Source organism: Lagenorhynchus albirostris, chromosome 20 (genome assembly GCF_949774975.1).
Source record: "Lagenorhynchus albirostris chromosome 20, mLagAlb1.1, whole genome shotgun sequence".
In the NCBI taxonomy this organism is placed as follows: Eukaryota; Metazoa; Chordata; class Mammalia; order Artiodactyla; family Delphinidae; genus Lagenorhynchus; species Lagenorhynchus albirostris.
The window spans coordinates 8,440,098-8,452,372 of NC_083114.1; positions in this window are offsets into that span (position 1 = coordinate 8,440,098).

Genomic DNA, 12,275 nt, shown 5'->3' on the forward strand with positions numbered 1-12,275 from the left:
GAACTACTGCTTCCCATCCCTCACCCATCTCCCGAAGGAAGCCCGCGTAGCCTGCAGCCTACTTAAATCTCCCTCAAAAGCAGCCTTACGTTTACAACCTGATCAGGAGAACTGCTCTCCTCCTGGCTCTCTGTCCTCAGCCAGATGACAAAAAGGTCCCCTTTTTTTCAGATGACAGATCTCTTGATAGCTAAGATGGCACCTTCTTAAGGATTGCCCCTCACCTCTTGCTCCCTCCAAGGTACCACCCCACCAGGGCTGCCCGTCTCCATACTTCTCATAGTGTAACCCCAAGCCTTGTTGAGGCTTACTAGGCGCCAGGCACTGTGATGTTTTACATACAATATCCTGCTTTAACCTTCAAATAACTCTCTAAGTAAAGGTCGTCACCATTCCCATTTTACAGATGAGGAAACTGAGATCCCAAGAGGTCACGCAACTGGCCCAACTTTAACTTGTAGACATTTCAGATTTTACTCCAGGAAGCTGCAAACTCTCCCACCTCCCACATCGCAGAGAAAGGACCTTAGAGTCAGCATGTTCTAAGTTTCGTAACTACTGAGTGTGAGTCATCACCAGGGAGTTAGTTAGAAACGCAGAACCTCAGGCCCCACCCCAGTCTGATTGAATTAGAATTTGCATTTTCACAAGAGAACCAGGTGATCGGTTTGCTCATCAAGGTTTGAGCCACTGAATTGAAGAGATGATGGAATTCAGGCGCCCACAGGCAAAGCAAGCATAGAAAAAGAACTCTACAGGGTTCGGCTTCCCTGGTGGCGCAGTGGTTGAGAGTCCGCCTGACAATGCAGGGGACACGGGTTCGCGTCCTGGTCCGGGAAGATCCCACATGCCGCGGAGCGGCTGGGCCCGTGAGCCATGGCCGCTGAGCTTGCGCGTCCGGAGCTTGTGCTCCGAAACGGGAGAGGCCCCAACAGTGAGAGGCCCGCGTACCGAAAAGAAAAAAAAAAAACCCCACAGGGCTCTAGATGTTGGGGATTTTGCCTCTAGAGCAGGGCTCCCCAACCCCCCAGGCCGTGGACGGTACCGGGCCGCACAGCTGGAGGTGAGCAGTGAGCGGCGGGCGAGCCCGCGAAGCTTCATCTGCTGCTCCTCATGGCTCCCCGTGGCTCGCATTACCGCCTGAACCACGCCCCCACCCCCGTCCGTGGAAAAATTGTCTTCCACAGAAACCCATCCCCGGTGCCAAAAAGGTTGGGGACCGCTGCTCTAGATCACAGAGCCAAAAATTAGGGGTCCGAAGCTCCCGGGGCCTCAGTTTCCACTTTCTAGGTGCTCAAGCAAAATCTCAACTCTGGAAGTCTGGAGAGCAATCGGACGGCTTTAGAGCGCCACCTGCTGGTCGTGATTAGCTATGCATCACACGTCTCTGCTCCAGGCATCCCCTCCCAAAGCGGCAGCTACTTGTGTGCGGCGCCTGAGCCTTCTCTTGGGGATTGTTGTAGTTCTTCCCAGCCCGGTTTATTTCTCTTCCTTCTTTAGACTTCAACATTCACCATTCGTTATTCCTATCACTGGTTCAGATAACTCCATACTCTCTAAATGACAAGAATGCAGCACCTCAGGTTTGCTTGCTCCCTTGACCTCAGTTCAGTTCAATTGATTAGGGGTGTAAAGCCTAAGACCTGTCCATTTCTCTTTTCACTAACATCAAAGCAAGTGGTGAAACCACGCCCTTAGTGTTACAACCAAGGCATAAAAATTTAAAACTGATCCCTATAAGAAAGTATTTGCAACATTCACATGGACATATTTCTACTTACCTATATTTAAATCCATCTAAAATCAATAGCAGAAGGAAAGCATCCGAATAGTATACAAGGCAAAAGATACAGGTAAGCTCATAGCAGAAGAAATATAATTAGTCAAAGACATTTTTAAGAAATGTCCCTATTTTAAACCTTGCTTACCTTCTTTTTTTTTTTTTTTTTTTTTTGCGGTACGCGGGCCTCTCACTGTTGTGGCCTCTCCCGTTGCGGACGCGCAGGCTCAGCGGCCATGGCTCACGGGCCCAGCCACTCCATGGCATGTGGGATCTTCCCGGACCAGGGAACAAACCCGTGTCCCCTGCATCGGCAGGCGGACTCTCAACCACTGCGCCACCAGGGAAGCCCTTTCACTATTATTTTAATGGTTATCAAGCAATCCCACTCCCCAGCTAATGCAAGAATCTTAGGATTGATTTAACTCCATATATCCTCCTCCTGCTTTTTGGCTATTATTGTCAAGTATTTTAATTTTTCATGCATTTTTAAACTTAAGATATTATCAATATTATTATTCTATACAGTCAATATTCGTGTATTTTTCCCACACATTTCCCTCTTGTCATTCATTCATTCCTGCATGTCTTTGCTTCCATTGGGGTCACTTTCATTCTGCCTAAAGAATGTTCTTTAGTAGTACTTTTAGTTCAGCTCTCTCGGCAATGAAGTCTCTGTTTTCGTTTGTAAACCTCTTTGTTCCAACTTCTTTTTTTTTTAATTAATTAAGGTCTTTTATTTATTTATTTTTTTGGGGGGGCTGCTTTGGGTCTTCGTTGCTGTACACGGGCTTTCTTTAGTTGCGGCGAGCAGGGGCCACTCTTCAATGTGGTTTGTGGGCTTCTCATTGCCGTGGCTTCTCGTTGCAGACCACAGGCTCTAGGCACACGGGCTTCAGTAGTTGTGGCTCACGGGCTCTACAGTGCAGGCTCAGTAGTTGTGGTGCATGGGCTTAGTTGCTCAGCAGCATGTGGGGTCTTCCCGGACCAGGGCTCAAACCCGTGTCCCCTGCATTGGCAGGTGGATTCTTAACCACTGCGCCACCAGGGAAGCCCTCAGTCCATTTTTTAAAATAATCTTTGACTTTGGTTTTCAGAAGTTTTACTAGTTTGCCCAGGTAGGGATTTTTTGTATTTATTTTGCTTCAGATTTGTAGAGTTTCTTGAATCTGTGTTTTAATGTCTTTCACTAATACTGTAAAATTTGTAATCAGTAACTCTTCACCTATTGCTTCAGAACGACTCACTCACTCTCCCTGAATCCAATTAAATGTATTTAGACCTTTACATCACATTCCATACTCTCTTATGCTCTTTTCTGTATTTTCCATCTTTTTTATCCCACTCCCATGCTTCAGACTGAATATTTTCTACCCACCTGTCTTTCAGTTTACTAATCCTGTCTTCTGTTATAATCTAACCGACTGTTGGGAATTCCCTGGCAGTCGGTCCAGTGGTTAGGACTCAGCACTTTCACTGCTGTGGCCTGGGTTCAGTCCCTGGTCAGGGAACTAAGATCCCACAAGCCTCCCAGTGTGGCCCCAAAACAAACAAACAAACAAACAAAAAACTGCTGTTAAACCCATCTAAAGAGTTTTTTTGTTTTGGTTTGGGGTTTTTTTTCCTGTTTTTAAGTAATTGTATTTTTCAATGCTAGAGTTTCCACTTGGTTCTTTTAAAAAAATTGTTTCTAGTTCTCCATCTACTTTCTTGAATGTATTAGAGTCCATGTACAATAATACCAATATCTTTTTCTCCTTCAGGTCTACTATTTATTTTTTTCTCTTGGTTTTTGTTCATTTGGTCTTGTCTCTTAGTATATCTGTTAACTTTTGTTAAATGTTGGATGCTGTGTAGAATGAAAAACCATAGAGGCTCTGGATTATGTTATTTCTCCAGAAGAGATGGAAATTTCTGGGGTTTTCCTTTTGCCTTGGGAGGGTGGTTTTGTTGTTGTTGTTTGTGGGGTTTTTTTTGTTGTTGTTTCCAGGGAGTTAGAGTAGGGTTAAATCATTTAATACAATCAGGAACTGAGATGTTCCTGGCTTTGTATGGGCTGGTATGTTTCTGGATTGCCCTTGCTCCTAGATCATAGCCCTTCAGGGGTCTCAGCTGAAACCCTAAAGTGTTTCTCAGGTCCCTCTTTCTTGTCAGCTCCTGAACTCCTGAGCCTTGTGATAATGCCAAAACTTTAGGCCACCATTTTCTGCTCAGCCTCAATGCCTCCCAAGCAAATCAGCAAATTACTGTAAGGAATTTCCTTAAGGAAAGCAGTGGAGATGATCCCCCTCACTTCAAAGGGTTTTCCTTCTGTACCGGATCCTGGTTACTTAAGTTCTGCCCACTTTGGCTACTCTTAAAGCCTTAAAACAGCTGTGAGTGTGTGGGGGGGTGGGGGTGGGGGGGAATCTAATTTTTACATTGTTCTCTAAAGGAATCCTAGCCTGATACAAGCCACTCTGTCATGACCAGAAGCAAAACTCAACTAATGTACATTTTTAAAAAAGATAATTCTGGGGACTTCCCTGGTGGCGCAGGGGTTAAGAACCTGCCTGCTAACGCAGGGGACACGGGTTCGATCCCTGGTCCGGGAAGATCCCACATGCTGCGAAGTAACTAGGCCCATGTGCCACAACTGCTGAGCTTGCGCTCTAGAACCCACAAGGCACGACTACTGAGCCCACGCACCACAACTACTGAAGTCACGGGCCTAGAGCCCATGCTCCGCAGCAAGAGAAGCCACCACAATGAGAAACCCACACAACGCAACGGAGAGCAGCCACCACTCGCCGCAGCTAGAGAAAGCCCATGCGCAGCAACGAAGACCCAACACAGCCAAAAATGAATAAATTTTTTTTAAAAATGAGAGCATATGGGAGTACCCTGGCAGTCCAATGGTTAGGACTCTGAGCTTCCCTTCCACTGCAGGGGGCACAGATTCAATCCCTGGTGGGGGAGCTGGGATACGCAAGCTGCAGGGTGTGGCCAAAAAATAATAATAAAATAAATAAAAATAAAAATGGGGGTGTAAAAGAAAATTTATTGGGGATCACAAGATAACAATTGAAAAAAATCAGATCCTGAAAGTATTTATTCAGTGTGATCCCACTTATTTTTAAATCATCACATATTATAATTATATATTATATAATATATAATTATCTTTAGCATAATCATATATATATATACATATATAATAATATATATAGGGGCTGGAAGAATAAACACCAAAATAGTTATAATAGTTATGTGTGGAGGTGGTATAGAGCTTATGTTTTTCCTTTTCACGTGTGCTTGTATGAAATTTCCACTTTTTTTCAACACTAATGCTATTTTTATAATCAGAAAAAATACAAAAATTTTTTTTCACTCTTGACTCTGTCCCTGACCCTGGTCTTACCTGTCTCAAGCATTGAGGCCTCTCAGCTGTCAGGGAGGCTTTCAGTTCTGGGATGAAGAGTGAAGACTCAGAAAATCCTCCAACAAAGACTGATTTCAAGCAGTCTTTCTTCTGCAGCTGCCACCACCCCCAGGAAGTGGGGAGAGGTTTCCCTTCCACATACCGCCCAGCGAGCAAATCTCTGGGCTTCCCCGCTCTTTAGCTTCCCTTCCCCCACCTGTCTCAGAGCATCTCGGCCCCCTACAGTTGGCGATTTGGGGTCTGTGTGTTTTACGACGGTGGGAGGGCGTGGGGCGGGGCGCACGCAGACCAGGTGAGTTGCAGGACACAGCCCACAGCGGCTCGTGCGCGGCTGCGGCGTGACTCAGCCTTCCTGCTCTCCCAGTACCCCACCCCTGCTGCCCTCTGTCTCCTCCCGCAGCCCCCACCCTCGGGTGACCGTCCGTCCTTGCCAGTTTCATTCGCAAGTCCAAGCTATTTTTCTCCTTTTCTCAGGATTCCTTCGGTTGACCCCACTCTGTGGCTTCCCGTCCAATGGGCTCTCAAGCATTGAAAGCCAGCCTCGGGCTCAGCCTTGAAAAATCCTGAAGTGGCTTCTTTCCGCTCTGAGATCGGCTCCGGACCTTGGGGGTCATCATCCCCCAATCGTACGTCTCAGATCAGCGTGCGCCAAGGCCCGTGCGCGCCACGACTTCCGGTGGTACACAAGAGAAACTTTTTTTTTTACTTAACAGTATGTATTCATTTTGCTGTTTATTAAGGATATAATTAGAGCATCAGACCTGTGATTTCACAGAATGGATGCTCAGAATGAGAGAGGGTAGGTTTTTGTTGCTGTTGTTTAAAGAAAAATCAAGTAAACAAGCGTACTTAGATGTGGCAACAATTACCAAGACAAACCACTAAATTAAGATTTCCCCGGGGGGATTCCTCCTTTAAAAGCCCCAGATTCCGTCACAAGTCCTCCTCTTCCCCGGCCCATCTTCCCTCCTCTCCCCAGACTCACCTCCCGGAGAACCTGTCCAAGATCATGCTTTTCCTAAAACAACACTGGTGCACAGTGGCTGAGTAAGCCCCTACCCCGGTGGTGGGCTCATCCTCCTGTCTCCAGCCAGACCTGAGGTTTTCAGTCCACTATGACTTTGAGGGGGGAATCTTGGTATGGATTCCAAAGGCGTCTAGAATAGAAAGGAGAATGACTTTGGGAGAATGCATTGTCCAAACTTCTCTTGTGCGCCACCCCTCCACACACACACACCCCATACACGTGAGCTAGGCTTCAGAGGTTACCTTTATTCATTTAACAAACATTGATAGGGACTTCCCTGGCGGTCCAGTGGTTAGGACCCCGAGCTTTCACTGAGGAGAGCCTGGGTTCAATCCCTGGTCGGGGAGCTAAGATCCCGCGTGCTGCCTGATGCGGCCCAAAGGAAAAAAACAAAACAAACAAACAAAAAAAACCACAGTGATTTATTGAGCACTATTGATAGACACCAGGCCCACAAAAATGGACAGAGATGAGTTAGGATCCCCTCCTACAAGGTCTTTAAAGTTAAAGATGCCAGAGGGGAGGTGATGAGGTAGAAAGGCATTCCAGCCAGGAAAAAAAAATTTTTTTAAAGGCATTAAAAAAAAAAATCACAGAGCCCCAGAAGCCTGAGGCCTTCAAGGTATCTAAACTAAAAGCCAGCACTTTGGCCACTCTGTGTGGCATGAGACAGCCAAGGGCAAGAGGATGTCCAGAGACAGTCTGGGAAAGGCAGTGAGGCCCTCATGTGCCGGCTGAGGGGGTGGGCTTTGTACTGAGGGCAGTGGGGAGCCATGGAAGTCTTCAGAGGGAGGAGAGGGATGCAGGGTAACATCTGTGAAGATGCTCTTTGGCTGCTGTGTGCTGGGCTGCAGGTGGGACTGAGGGGGCTGAGGGCCAAGGGGGGCGAGTTGGGAATGAGAGCAGCCCTTGTCCGCCTACCAAGCCAGGTGCCCCGGCAGGGCCTGTGTTCTGTTCAAAGGCCTCAGGTCTCCCCTGTGCTACCAGCAGCCCCAGGCCATGTAATAATGGGGAGAGAGCCCAGGGGACAAAGGGAACAGGTAAGACAGAGTGAGATTTTTCAGGGGTGTGAATGAACTGAAATCCCAAAACAGCCTCTGAGCTGGCTGGAACCAAGCAGGGCCCCTGCAACTGGATGCAGGGGTGGGCACTTGACACTTGATTTGCATTTCCCTGATTGAGGCAGGAGACAGATGGGCTCCAGGTTAGACATTTACAACTAGCCTCCTGTTTACACTTCCTGGGGTGAGAAGAAGATGGGCTCCAGGCGGGACATTCATTACCAGCCCCCTGTTTATATTTCCTGAAGCAAGAGACAAACGAGCTCCAGGACTACATATTTATGACCAGACTCCTGTCTATATTTCGAGATCTGCACCTCGATATAAAAACCAGCAACAAAAATAGGGTAAATAACCAGACATTGGACATTTTTATGGCAGGGACGGAGTGGGACTGAACTCTGTTAAAAGATCAAGAGGTCATACGTTTCCCATCCTTGGAGCAAGGGAAACATTGCACATGTGCAGAAGGGCTCCTTGGGGGTCAAAAATGAGGGGGCACCACCCCATAATATGTGACGCTAAGGCTATCCCATAGGCAACTAAGAAGCCCGCATGCCACAACTAAGAAGTCTGCACGCCACAACTAAGACCCGGCACAGACAAAATAAATAATAAATAAATATATTTTTTTAAAAACTGTCCTATGTCCTACTCTGTTAGGACCTTGCTAGATGGCTAGAGGCAACCTGATAAATAAATTCAAGCTAAGGTTTCCCCAGCTGATATACTTACTCTCTCAGGTAAGGGGTGTTTGTGTGTGTGTGTGTGTACGCATACCTATACATACATATGTAGCTATGATTTTTAAAGTGGAATTCTTATTTTGGAACACAAAACCATGACAGACTATGATAATAAATACTTATATATTCAAAGTAATCCTCAAAGTCAAGCTTCATGGCAGGGCAGGACCAGTGGAAAAGATTTTCCACTATAACCACATCACATTAGACCAGGGGTCCCCAACCCCCGGGCCACGGACCAGTACCGGCCTGTTAGGAACCCGGCCGCACAGCAGGAGGTGAGCGGCCGGTGAGCGAGCGAAGCTTCATCTGCCACTCGCCATTGCTGGCATTACCGCCTGAACACCCCCTCGCCCTCCTGTCCACGGAAAAACTGCCTTCCACGAAACCGGTCCCTGGTGCCGAACAGGTTGGGGACCGCTGCATTAGTCTGAGTCTAAGGACAGCCTGGCCTGGCTCAGTCCCCTCCCTGGGGGACACACACAGCCTTGATGCTGGGTATTTGGGGCTTCTTTTCAGGGACCCCCAGGAAGCCCTGGCAGAGTCAGAAGCCACACTGCTGAAGGTGCCCCTGGAGGTGCTGATAAAAGGAGAAAGATTTGGCCAGCCCTCTGGGACTAGAGTTGCAAAATGAAATATAGGATGCCTGCTGAAATTTGAGTTTTAGATAAGCAATGGATAATTTATTAGTATAAATAGAGCCTAAGTATTAATTTTTTTTGGTTTATAATGTAAGTTTCATGCATACAACATTTTATTTCTACTTCTGTATGCACTCCAGCGTGCTCACCACCATAAGTTTAGTTTCCGTCTGGGGCTTCCCTGGTGGCACAGTGGTTGAGAATCTGTCTGCCAATGCAGGGGACACGGGTTCAAGCCCTGGGCCGCGGAGCAACTGGGCCCGTGAGCCACAACTACTGAGCCTGCGCGTCTGGAGCCTGTGCTCCGCAACAAGAGAGGCCGCGATAGTGAGAGGCCCGCGCACCGCGATGAAGAGTGGCCCCTGCTCGCCGCAACTAGAGAAAGCCCTCGCACAGAAACAAAGACCCAGCACAGCCATAAATAAATAAATAAATAAAATTTTTAAAAAGTTTAGTTTCCATCTGTCACCATACAGTCGATCCCCATTACCCATGAGTAGGTCCCAAATATTGCATTGAGCACCCTTATACTAAAAATTGTTTGTTTATCTGAAATACAAATTCATCTGGGCTGTCTGCTTTTTTGGGGGGGGGGGCTGAGCCACGCAGCTTTTGTGGGATCTTAGTTCCCCAACCAGGGATTGAACCTGGGCCCTCGGCAGTGAAAGCCCGGAGTCCTAACTACTGGACCGCCAGGGAAGTCCCCAGTCTGCATTTCTATTTGCTAAATTTAGGCCTGCCTGGGTCTCCTCACAGCCAGTTCCTGGGGAAAGAACGTGAGAGACCGTCGTGACAGCTGGTACAGCGTCCGTGGGCGAGGTGACCAGGTGCAACGCCCTGACCGTCCTCCCCCGCCCCAGCCTCAAGGTGGCCATGGAGCCAGGCCAGGGTTGGTTGGGTGAGGGAGGGGCCGTCATGGGGTGCCCTGGGGGGGGGTCACACTCATGCTTGGCTGTGCCTTGGATCCAGGAACCTCCTTTGTCAGAAGAAAACCAATTTCTCAAGGACTCCTGCCTTATTCTTTTTTTTTAGGCCTCGCCACACGGCATGTGGGACCTTAGTTCCCTGACCAGGGATCGCACCTGTGCCCCTGCAATGGAAGCACAGTCTTAACCACTGGACCGCCATGGAAGTCCCTGCCTTATTCTTGATTATTTTTTCCTGATCTTGAAAGAAACACACATTCAAATATCACAGGAATGTATAAGTCAGAAAGGTCTTCCAGGGACTTCCCTGGCGGTCCAGTGGTTAAGACTCTATGCTCCCAATGCAGGGGGCCCGGGTTTGATCCCTGTTCAGGGAACTAGATCCTGCATGCCAAAACTAAAGATCCTGCATGCTGCAACTAAGACCCCTAGCAGTCAAAATAAATAAATTAAGAAAAAAAGTTCCTCCAGAGATAAAACTATCAAGTTGGAGGTATCTTCCAGATTTTTCCTCTATAAAAATGATAATATATCATCATCATTTCCATAAACAGAATCACAGAGACTGTCCTGAAACTTACTGTTTCATGTGATATCAGGGACTTCCTTCCATGCAGGTGTGCATTTCTACTTTATTGGGGTTTTTTTAAATAAATTTATTTATTTTATTTTTTTTTTGGCTGTGTTGGGTCTTTGCTGCTGCATGCAGGCTAAGCGACAAGCTGCAGTGCCCATGCTTTTCATTGGTGGCTTCTCTTATTGCAGAGCAGGGGCTCTAGGCATGCGGGCTTCAGCAGTTGTGGCACTCGGGCTCAGTAGTTGTGGCGCACAGGCTTAGTTGCTCCGCCGTATGTGGGATCTTCCCAGACCAGGACTCGAACCCACGTCCCCTGCATTGGCAGACAGATTCTTAACAACTGCACCACCAGGGAAGCCCTACTTTCTTTGTTTTACTCTGCCTCCTTCTTTATCTCCATGGTGTTTGGTCTTTGGAGCTCTGAGCCCCTTTGCGTGTGAGATGAAGGACAAATGTACATAAGCACATCACCCAAATATTTGTGTATGACTTTGTGTGGCAAAGCATTACTGACCCCTTCACCCTATCATGGCAGGGGAGCAGGGGGCTAGGGGAGGATCGCGGAAATGGATCCAGGAGGCTGAAGGGCTGTATGACTTTTATTGTTGGGCTGCGGAGACCTATCTCTGGGGAGCCTCAGTCAAAGAGCTCCTGGATCACCGCCTCCATCGTGAGACCCTCTGCTTGTCTCCAGCACCCATCCCTGGGCTCCTCCTTAGGCAGGGGCCCTTCCTCTCCTAGCATCCTCATCGACATCACCTGACTCCAGCAGGGGCCAAACCCCTGGGCAACGCCAGGAGCCTCCCAGCCTCAAACGGGTTGGCCGACATTCACTTCCCCGTGCTGTCCTCCCGACCTGCTCAGTCACTAGGAAATGCCTTGGAGGCAGTGGCTGTCACAGTGACAGCGGCAGGAGGACGTGCCACCCGCCCAGCACCTCTGGGTGGCTCAGACCTGCTCCATGGAGGCCCCGGGTGGAGAGGCAGATGCTGCTCGCCCTGGTCCCAGCCAAAGTGAGTCTGGGGTCCGGGCTGGGGGCAGGGAAGGAGTGGGATCCAGTCAGAGCTTGGCAGGGCTCTGCACTGACATTGGACTGATGCCAGGGTGTGTGTGTGAGAGAGAGAGTGTGTGTGTGGAGTGTGTGTGTGTGTGTGTGTGTGTGTATGGTGTCTAGGGGTGAGCAAGTGGTCAACAAAGCCTTGCCTTGGGAATCCAGGAGGGAAACCCGGTGCCCACAAGTCTCACTCTGCCTCACAGGCTCACTGTCCCAAGGTGGGGGGCGGGGATCGTCTGGGCTGGTGACACTCCCCTCCAGTCCTCGAGGTGGGCTGCTGTGGGTGAAACTAGGCACTGGGGCTTCATGAGGACGGCTCCCCCTGAGCTGGCCCTCGTCCTCCCCTGCCTCCCAGGCGCTGGAGGGGCAGCCCCGTTTACAATCACTCTGAGGAGGGAAGTCTGGGGAATCACTTTCCCATCCAGGCTTCATCTATTCCTTAAAAAAAAAAAAAAAAAAAGCTTTACTGAGGTATGATTGCCATACAACAAGCTGTACATATTTAACATATACAGCTGGATTCTGCAGCTCTCGTGAGGTACGCTCACCCCTGGATGCTTGTTAGATCAGTGTTTCTGTAGAGAAACATTCTGTGAGGGCTGGGACCTCCGATTCTGCCACCCTGCTCTCGATTCTTCACCTACTCCTTGGATCAAGGTCTGGAACGCCCTCCACGGAGGCATCTGAACCCTCACTACAGGAGGGTGGTACGCAGCATGGGCCACGTAACCAGACTGACGTGGCCCCGAACCCTGGGTCTGCCCAGGACTAGCAGCCTGACTTTGAACAAGTTACTTAAGCCTCGCGGTTCCTCATCTGTAAAATGGAAATAATATCCCCCTCCCAGAGTCGCTGTCATGATGAAATGAGGAAGGCATGCAAAATGCTAAGCACATAACTAGTGTTCAATAAATAGTCGCTGTTATAATTATTTATTAGCTCAACACTGGTCCCATCTCACCTAGGAAGACTTTTCAGCCCTCCTTCCCCGAAATTTCCTGAAGCACCAATGGGGATGCCTTTGGTAGATAATGTCTTGCAC